Genomic DNA, 9,289 nt, shown 5'->3' with positions numbered 1-9,289 from the left:
TTGTTCACTTGTCAATTTAAAAGACCATTAAAGCAGCTTATTTTGGTTTTAATTGGAACCTCCTCCCTTCCAACGCCTGGTTTAAAAAAAAAAAAATACAGGCGCGCGCGCGCACACACGTACACACACACACACACACACACACACACACACACACACACACACCGGCCAGGAACAGCGGGTATGTAGGTCACCCAGTATGTTAGGACCAGGCGGCGGGACGCTCGCTGCAGCCGCTGCAGCCGCTGCAGCCACCGGAGCCACACAGTCCGCAGCCTCGAATTTGCAGATTCCAGCGGCAGCAACACGTCTAGCTCGAACGCTTCCAATTAGACAACTCCGCATTCGCTTAAAGATTTTCGCAAAAGTACACTGGGGCCAAAAATCAATCACTCTCCAGCCTGACCCGGTGAAAACAGATGCATAACATATTCATGCTCTGAGCTCGCGGAGCAGCCCAGCGCGGAACTAACTTTTTTTGTTGTTGTTTCGTTTAAATAAAGCAGGGAGGACTTCCGTGCCTCCGCAATCCTGCTAAAGCTAGCAGATGCAGCAAAACTAATATGTGTAAATGCTTTAAAGCAATAATCTGCTTACAGCGACACTTCCCCAAACGGCGGCAGGACTGAGGGGGGAAGAGAAGGCGCTTGGCAGCCAGGGGAAACCGAATTGTTTTGACACCGCCATTGAATAGCAAAGACTGGTGGAAAATCATTTCATAGGATAATTGTGGGCAAGTAAAAAATAAATAAATAAAAAGAACCTACCCACTTCACCCACCCTCTTTTTCTTCCCCCATCAAAGTGAGCGAGGAGTTCTCATTATTTTTACCTTGTTCACAACATCACTAGGTTCCTTCATGAAACAGACTTAATGATAATACTAAAAGGTAAACGGAGCTGGAATAATATTTACTGTATAATCATTTGGGCTCTGTTAAGTTCAGCACTTCCCTTTATCCCAAGAATTTCACTAATTGTTTCCAATATGAAAATGACCAGGCAGATTTATTTTGTTGGAAGGTTACTTGCACTTAATATTAAAAAGCATGTATGTGTTTTTGTTTTAAAAAGCTCATTCTCATCTAGTCCCCCCTCCCTTCTAATATTAAGTAGCTGATGTTTTGTTTGGCTGCTGTTTTATTTGCTGTCAAAAGGAATTTGATGCAAAAATCATTTAAGCATGTATACAACCCATGGAGGGATTCATTTGACCTCATTATACTGCAATAAAGAAGAAATCCAGTTTGTTAAATATCACCGAACTGCATGCATTTCACATCAGATCATAAGAGCAATGCTTCAAAAGATTATCCCAGAAAGTGCTTAGAAAGATGGAATGGGTTAACTTTGCTTGCCAGAAGGTGTTCTGACAAACACAGGAAAAGAGAGATATGTGCAGCCCCCTTTAAGAGCAGAGCAACTGAAGAAAAAAGAGATTTATGCTTTTAATTAATGGCAATTAAACCATGCCTGTTGGCTTGGCCTATGGCAATTGTTTCCTGCAAAAAGGAGGCCGAGCTGGTGACAAGCATTTGAATCCGCTAAGTTCTGTCAAGGGAGCTGACTCTGCAGGCATCAAAACCAAACTAAATCAATAAAAGAATTAAACTTTTATAAATTGCATTTTGACAAGTATCAGATACCGTTAAGCTTTGATATTATGAATTCCTTGGAGGTGATGCAAACAAGAAGGGCCGCAGTTAGAGATCCAAACAATCAAAGAGGCTTGTTAACATGCGCTGTCAAATGCATCAGTGCTATTAATTACTACAAATTAATGTGACTCTCTCTTCCTCTGGTGATTGGAATAATAATCAGCCAGAATCGTGGAATGAGCACAGAGAACATATGCAACCCTGCCAAAAATAATAAGTTTAAAAAACAGTAGACATTTACAATCTTTGTTTTCAAAGACTGGCTGGTTTTCTTGATGCCAGTTGTGACCTCACTTTACCCCATCTTCCCCGGTCCTGGGATCTTCTTCATGTGCTCTTTCCTGTGTGATGACAGAGGGAGGCATCAGGCCCTTGCCAATAATTATTGAAGCATAGAATAAATCTTTATTGTGCTCCATTGAGGTGTAGAGATAATATAATCCTATCCAAAGTGATTATTTTCTAGGAAATGAAACCAAATGGCAGAGTCCCATAATTTGACCACTTTCTAGCATGAGAACTAATAATTAAAAGTTCATGATGCTCTCCCTCTGACAGTGCAGTAAGCAGACTCAAGGGGGGAAATGAACCCTACTTAGAGATTCTGGGTATCCAGATGATTCACAAGGCATTTCCCCCAGCATTTGTGATTTTCTACATCTCCAAATGACCATTGCCAGGATCCATCTGTTCCCCTCAGAACTACATTTTAAAATAGAATGGAGATTTTCATTTTAACAACTAGAAGATTGTGACTCTAGACCCCAGACCCCCATTTCACCCAGTGAAATGCCACAACAGACTAAACAAACACTTTTGTCATTAAATGTAATAATTTATATTAAAAAATTGTAAGCAAACATATTACAAATTAGAAATAACATACTTCCTTGTGCTTTCTAATGTATAAGTTTTTTTTCCTAGTTTATTTTACTAATCTGGGCATTTTTATACCCTCCTCATAGTCACTTTACGCCTTCTTACTTTTTACTTTGTGAATCAATTACATATGGTTTCTCACATTTGAGGAGCTTCCAAATGGTTGTAGTGAATTTTTAGATTAACTGAAGAATGGAGTTTAGCCACATGATATGAGAATTTATAATAATTTGAGGAGGGGGCTCCTTTATGTAGCAGGGACTGACCATCTCACAATTATCAACTAATTTTTGTTTAATCGAAGGGGGTACAGAGTAGAGATGGGGTAGCAGGTAGTGAACCTCTAATTCTCTTTTGCTCTTGGAAATGGATTGCAATTTGGAATAACATACTCTCTTCTCGTTGGCTTGGGATGAGCCATAGCTCTAGAAAATCATCATTTGCTGACTGTGTTAGTAAGCTACTAGGTATTGTGTTGGCTTTCTTAATTGGACAGAGACTGCAATGATAATAATGTTTCTCCTAACTTGCAGTAGGAATGGTGCCAGGTGTGTACTGGTGTTTGGACTAATTATTTGATTTTTACTCTTGACTATACCTAACTGTGTGTTTTTAACACAGAGAGGAATTATCTTGACACCATCTGGTAGCAGTTTTTCATGTCTGACAAAATTTAAAACTCAGTTTGAAGGTTGGCCGGTGATAAATATGCTTAGGATTCCATGTGACCTTGGTCAACCTCTGACCTTATACATATCAGGGCATTTGTCTCAAACTGTGGTTACAGTGTTTTATTGATGTGCCTAATCTGTTACCCAGGAACCACAGTTCTTTTGATAGATAGGATATTTGCTTGGATGGTGGCAAGGAAATTTAGGATGATTTTTTCCCTTTTTTCATTCTCAAGACATGGATCCTAGATAAGTCTGGATTTAAGTTCTCCATTTCAAGAGCTTCTCAAAATCTGTTCAGAAAGAGCATTAAAAGGGAGGAAGGGGAAACAAATGCTTATAAAGCCTCCACAAGAGAAGTCCGGTAGATAAAGGTATGTTTCTAAGGGTGTGCTTCTTTCCTTCTCTATGTGTTCACTCAGCAAATGCAGAAGGAATTTATTGTTAGAAGTTTGTGTAATCATTTTTATGTGATTACTTGGCAAGATGCTACATTCACACTAGCCTCTCTCTATTTTAGAAATCCTGGTTTATTACAAGGGTGCTTCAGTTCCTCCAAATATCTTTATGGATTTGAAGGGGATGCACAAGCTTTGTCACTTATATTTGACAATATAATTTTCTAAGAGTCGAACATCCTCGCTAAGCCTGACATGGGGTATGTACGCACAGATTGACCATTCATTATTCCTTTAATGCGTCCGGGCAGCAGCAGTTCATCACGCAGGGTTCAAACAACTCGGTTGCCTGGAATTCAGTATTCAGTTAAATCAAATTTGTCAACTTTCAATTTTTTAATACTGTTTTTTTATTTTTTATTAAAATCCAAGTTAATAAATGCCATGTAAATTTGTCAACATCCCTTGATATGAACAACCCACATTCTAAGTGGGGGGAAAAGAGACAAAAGTGCCCCTCCTAATACAATAATGCAATTCTTTTTTTCTGAAGAGTTAATTTACAATAATTTGTGTTTTCTTCATAATTTTGAAGGCTTCCCATTTGTAAATTTGCACATGAATGGTTATGAATATATGTTCGTATTTTCATTGTGCAGGGAGATATTTCTTTCTCCGTTTATTTTCACTTTGGCTTCCTCCACCTTTTTCTCTTTCTTGAAATTGTAAGTATTTTTGGTTGTGAACTGGTAGCTCAATTCACAAATTATTATCAATTATTTTATAGCATTCAAGTTTGTAGAACCTCACAAATTTTATGCCTGCTAAGATTTAAGAACTATTATGGAAGAAAAAAGTCTTTTTATGGAAGAAAAAAGTGGGAGGCGGGTGATGGGGATGGTGAAAGATTCAAAATTTTATATACAGGTAGAAGTATAGATATATATTCTAAGACATTTATTCGCATACATATATACCAATATAATGTATGACTGTTGATTTCTCAGAAAATATGTCTTCGTTTGAGAGGTGAGTTATCTCTTTTTCACTTTGCTCATAAAGAAAATGGCAGATGAATGATCAGCTGTTGGTTATTCTTCAGTACGAGGAATGACAGATGAACAACACTTTAATTTAGCCCCTTTGTGTTTGCTTGCTGTTTGAGTCCTTTGTTTTTTATTATAGTGTGCAGATAGAATGAAGCTCCATATACATGGTGCAAATTATAATGAGAAATTGCAAATATAGATGTTGATGTTTTTCTCTGTTTATTACATTACAAATTGTCCCAAGGAAGAATTTATAGGAGAGACTTTAGATATTTCACAGATGAATTAGTATCTATTGAAATACACACACACACACACACACACACACACACACACACATTGGTATTGGTGTCAATCCAAGTTATAGTTGCTAAAATTGCAATAGTTCTTCTGCCACATATAAAAATTTTGTGAGTTGGGAGAAAAAAACAATTTTACTTTAGTACTGTTGCAGTAGTTTTCTAGGCAAGAGGGTATAGAACTGGAATTCAGTTACCTCTGAACATGGTTTATATTTTTATGGTGGTTAAAAATAATAGCAAATGTTGCCCTGGTCGGTTTTGCTCAGCAGTTAGAGCATCGGCCTGCGGTCCCAAGAGACCCGAGTTCGGTTCCCGCTAAGGGCACATACCTCAGTTGCAGTTTGTCCCTGGCCCTGGTTGGGTCGTGTGGGTGGCAGCCACTTGATGTGTCCCTTTCCTGTCAATGTTTCTCTCTCTCTCTCTCCCTCCCACTCTATCTGAACAAAATATCAAAAAATGTCCTCGGGTGAGAATAAAAAAAATAATAGCAAATATTAAACTATTTCTAAAAAGAAAACAAAGCACTTTAATAGATAATTCAAAGGATAGATTTTGTGAATACATTCCATATACAATTTTAAGTTATTGAACAATTTTTTTCCCAGCTCACAAAAGACTTTTATGATCTGGCCTTTCCATGTCCCAAATTTTACGTCTTGAGACCTGTTTAACTACCAACACTACTACTTGAAGACACGAGCATCTCTTTTATTCCTGACTATGGAAGGTAACGTTGCTTTGCTCACCTACCTACTTACTTATAGTGTATTTTCTAGCTTGGTTTTTAATAAATTCTATCCTGCTGGTCAACCCAAATACACATGTCTAGTAAATCCCTTTGATGACACAAAGCATACTTCGTCAACCATCATCACACACTTACTTTATTTAGTCATACAGTTAAACCTCAATGGTTTCTCTCTCTCTGCTCAGAAATTGCAACAATTCTGGTATGGTATATATGGTTTTTCTAGAGTAAATAGGGAAAAATTAGTGCTGAAATGATCCATACACTGCTTAATTTGGAGAAATCTACACCAGCCTCCTGAGGTCTTGGGCATGTCATTAATTTAATAATATTCTGCTTTCACATTAGAAAAAAAGTATTGAAGGTTACATATTCATGCCACAACTGTGCCAGACCCTGTTGTATCCCTGAGGATACAATCATAAACAATGGAAGAAAAGTTCTAAATACAGGCCAGAGAAAATAGAGAATAAAGTAAGTAAACTGCAAGGCAATTGTTAAGGATAATAGTTGTGATAGTGCAGAAGGTCATGGAGACACAGGGAGAGACATCTAACCCGGCCTGGGAATGGCGTGAAGGGTTGGAGAAGGCTTCTTGGAGAAAGGTGTGTCTAAGGCAGTGGTTCTCGACCTTCCTAATGCCATGACCCTTTAACAGTTTCTCATGTTGTGGTGACCCCCAACCATAAAATTATTTTTGTTGCTACTTCATAACTGTAAATTTGCTACTGTTATGAATCACCATCGGAAATATATGTTTTCTGATGGTCTTAGGCGACCCCTGTGAAAGGGTCATTGGACCCCCAAAGGGGTCGCACGACCCACAGGTTGAGAACAACTGGTAAGGCATAGAATGAGGAGAAATTGGCTAGAGGAAAAGAGATGGAGAAAGGGAGAGAGGGAAGAGTGTTCTAGGCAGCAGGAAAGGCAGGACCAAAGTCAGAGAAGAGAAAAGTCATGACGAAATTAAAGGATGAAAGACATTCATTTTGCCAGGGCCACAGAGTTTGAGAGAGGAGTGCACATGTGAGGAGGAAAAAAAATAACTTTTTAATATTAGAGTATAATTGTTCTCCAAGCTCATCTTACTGACTAAATTTGGATCAAATGTTTTAACCTCTAAGGACCATGGCTTCTTTTTCTTTCATTGACATCACAGCCTATCTCAGTCAAAGGCTTGTCCAAGGATATTGTTCAATGTGGAACTTTTGTGCTACAAAACTTTATTTGCAAAGATTTTCTCCTGCTGATAAGTTTAGCCATGGATGGAAATAAGGCAATGCAAAAATGAGAATGCACAGGACCTTAGTCTTTGAATTTCCACCAGTATGCTAACTGTTTCATGATGTGCCAGTGATTTAGTAGAGATGTATGCAAATTTTGTAGAGCACATGAATTCCATATTGACCTCTTCAGCTAAGGTGAAGTGTAACTACTGGTGTTTATATAAACCATGGAGAAGTCAGTAAATCCAGCCTCTCACCTTTAAAACGTGTTATTCATTTGATTTGATTTCATCTTTGTTAACACCATACCTCTATCAGCATAATTTTTCTAAATTACTATTTATTTTTATGTTAGTCCTAAGGATTAGAATCATATATTAATAATGTCTATAGACCAAATATGTAACTGACACACACAAATTACAGTTACAATGTAAGTATTGGTTGGGGCAATGAAAATACATAAGCTTTGGGTATATTGATGTGACTATATTTACCAGACACGTCTGGTTGGTACAGTAGTTTGAAAGGCTGACCTGTATCATTATATAGAAAAATCAAGGGGACTTAAAATTCATTCATTTTATTTCTGTTCACTGATCCCTCATATCTGTATGGTATGCAAACATTACAAAGCCTTTCCACATTAATTCATTTAATCTTTATAATATTGTGAGGTAGGAATCTAAATCTTAGACCTAAGGATTACATATTTCCAAAGACAAAGTAACAGAATAAACGACAGTGAGCACATTTTGAGAAGCTAGACCTGCACTTGTCATTCACTCTGGAGTCCAGTTTAAGAAAAACCATAGGAATTTAAAGAGTTCTATTAAATTATTTTTAAGTTTTAGAGACTTTTACCTTTGTTTTTCTAATAATAAGTAGAAATAAAAACAATTTGGTTATTTGTTCTAGTTTAGTCTCATCATAGATTCAACATATCTTAGAGTTGAAATTTTTTACCTACTCATTAAAAAAGGGTCTTTCAGCTCTTGTTTGAATGCTCAGTTCTAAGGATGGGAGCATCTTTTTTTTATTGAGATAAAATTTCCATCCAGTAACTTGTCTTCATTGGTTCCAGTTCTTTCCTTCATCAGCACAGACCTCTCAGTTCTTCTGCAGCTTCTCGTGTAATATGTTTTCCAGGGTCCTCACTGTACAGTGAGTGGATAAAAGCTCAAGTTCTGGCATCAGGGCTTGTTATGTGACTTTAGTCAATGATTGTGAGGATTAAAGGTAACAACTCATGTCACGATACTTAGCGTAGTACTCAATACATTATTTTCTTTTTTTTAAATATATTTTTTCTTTATTGATTTGAGAGAGAAAGAGAGGGAGAGGGAGAGAGAGATAGAACATCAATGAGAGAGAACACTGACTGGCCGCTTCCTGCATGCCCCCCACTGGGGATTGGGCCTACAACATGGGCATGTGCCCTGACCGGGAATCGAACTGAAGACCTCTTGCTGCAGGGGTCAATGCTCAACCACTGAGCCACATTGGCCGGGCATAAATTATTTTCTTAAACTATATTTTATTACTATTTTTAATCTGGTCACCCTATGAATATACTCTAGTTTGTCAATTTGCCTGTTAAAATTCAACCCCCAAATTTAAACAACATATTTCAGATGTAAGCCATATGTTTAGTAATTAATGAATTTGATTAATGTTCCCCTAAGGCTTGGCAGAAGAGAATATCTCTTTCAATACAATAAACAAACCATATGCATAAACACCATGATTAGATTCAGATATGTAAATAGGGACATGGTTTTCTAACACTGAACAAGTTATTTTAAGGGTTTGTTTCCTAAGGTGATGTAACACTATGTGGCACAACTCATACTTACAAAACCGTGAGAAATCTTACACCAAATGTAAGCAAAAGACTTGCTCACACCAACCAAGACCCTTCCCTTACTTTAGCAGTGGGTGTTCCCCAGCAACAAAATTGAGTGCTGGGACACAGAAGAGAGAACACTGCGAGACAGGAGTTTGTAATCTCATTATCAATAGCTGGTATATTATAGCCATAGCAGCCTACTGTTTTAATATTGCAGCACGCTAGGCTGTTTTTCAAATACATTGTCTTCAGCCTGGAATTACCTATTGGAAAAATTCATAGGTTCTGCTATTGTTAAGATGCTGTGTTATGGATGAAAACCTTTTTCTTTACTCAGGTAGGAGCCAAAACAAACCAACAAAAATCAATAGCTCCCCTGTTTTCAACTCCCTTTCTTCCATTAGCTCTAGAAAGGGAAATAGATACCTTTTCATATCTTCATAGAATCTCATGTACATATATGGATGGATGAAAGGAGATTACATAGCTAGATGATTAGATGGATATAGA

This window comes from Molossus molossus, unplaced genomic scaffold (assembly GCF_014108415.1).
Source record: "Molossus molossus isolate mMolMol1 unplaced genomic scaffold, mMolMol1.p scaffold_m16_p_12, whole genome shotgun sequence".
Classification (NCBI taxonomy): domain Eukaryota; kingdom Metazoa; phylum Chordata; class Mammalia; order Chiroptera; family Molossidae; genus Molossus; species Molossus molossus.
The sequence above is the reverse complement of the archived record's forward strand: the minus strand, read 5'-3'. Positions refer to the sequence as shown.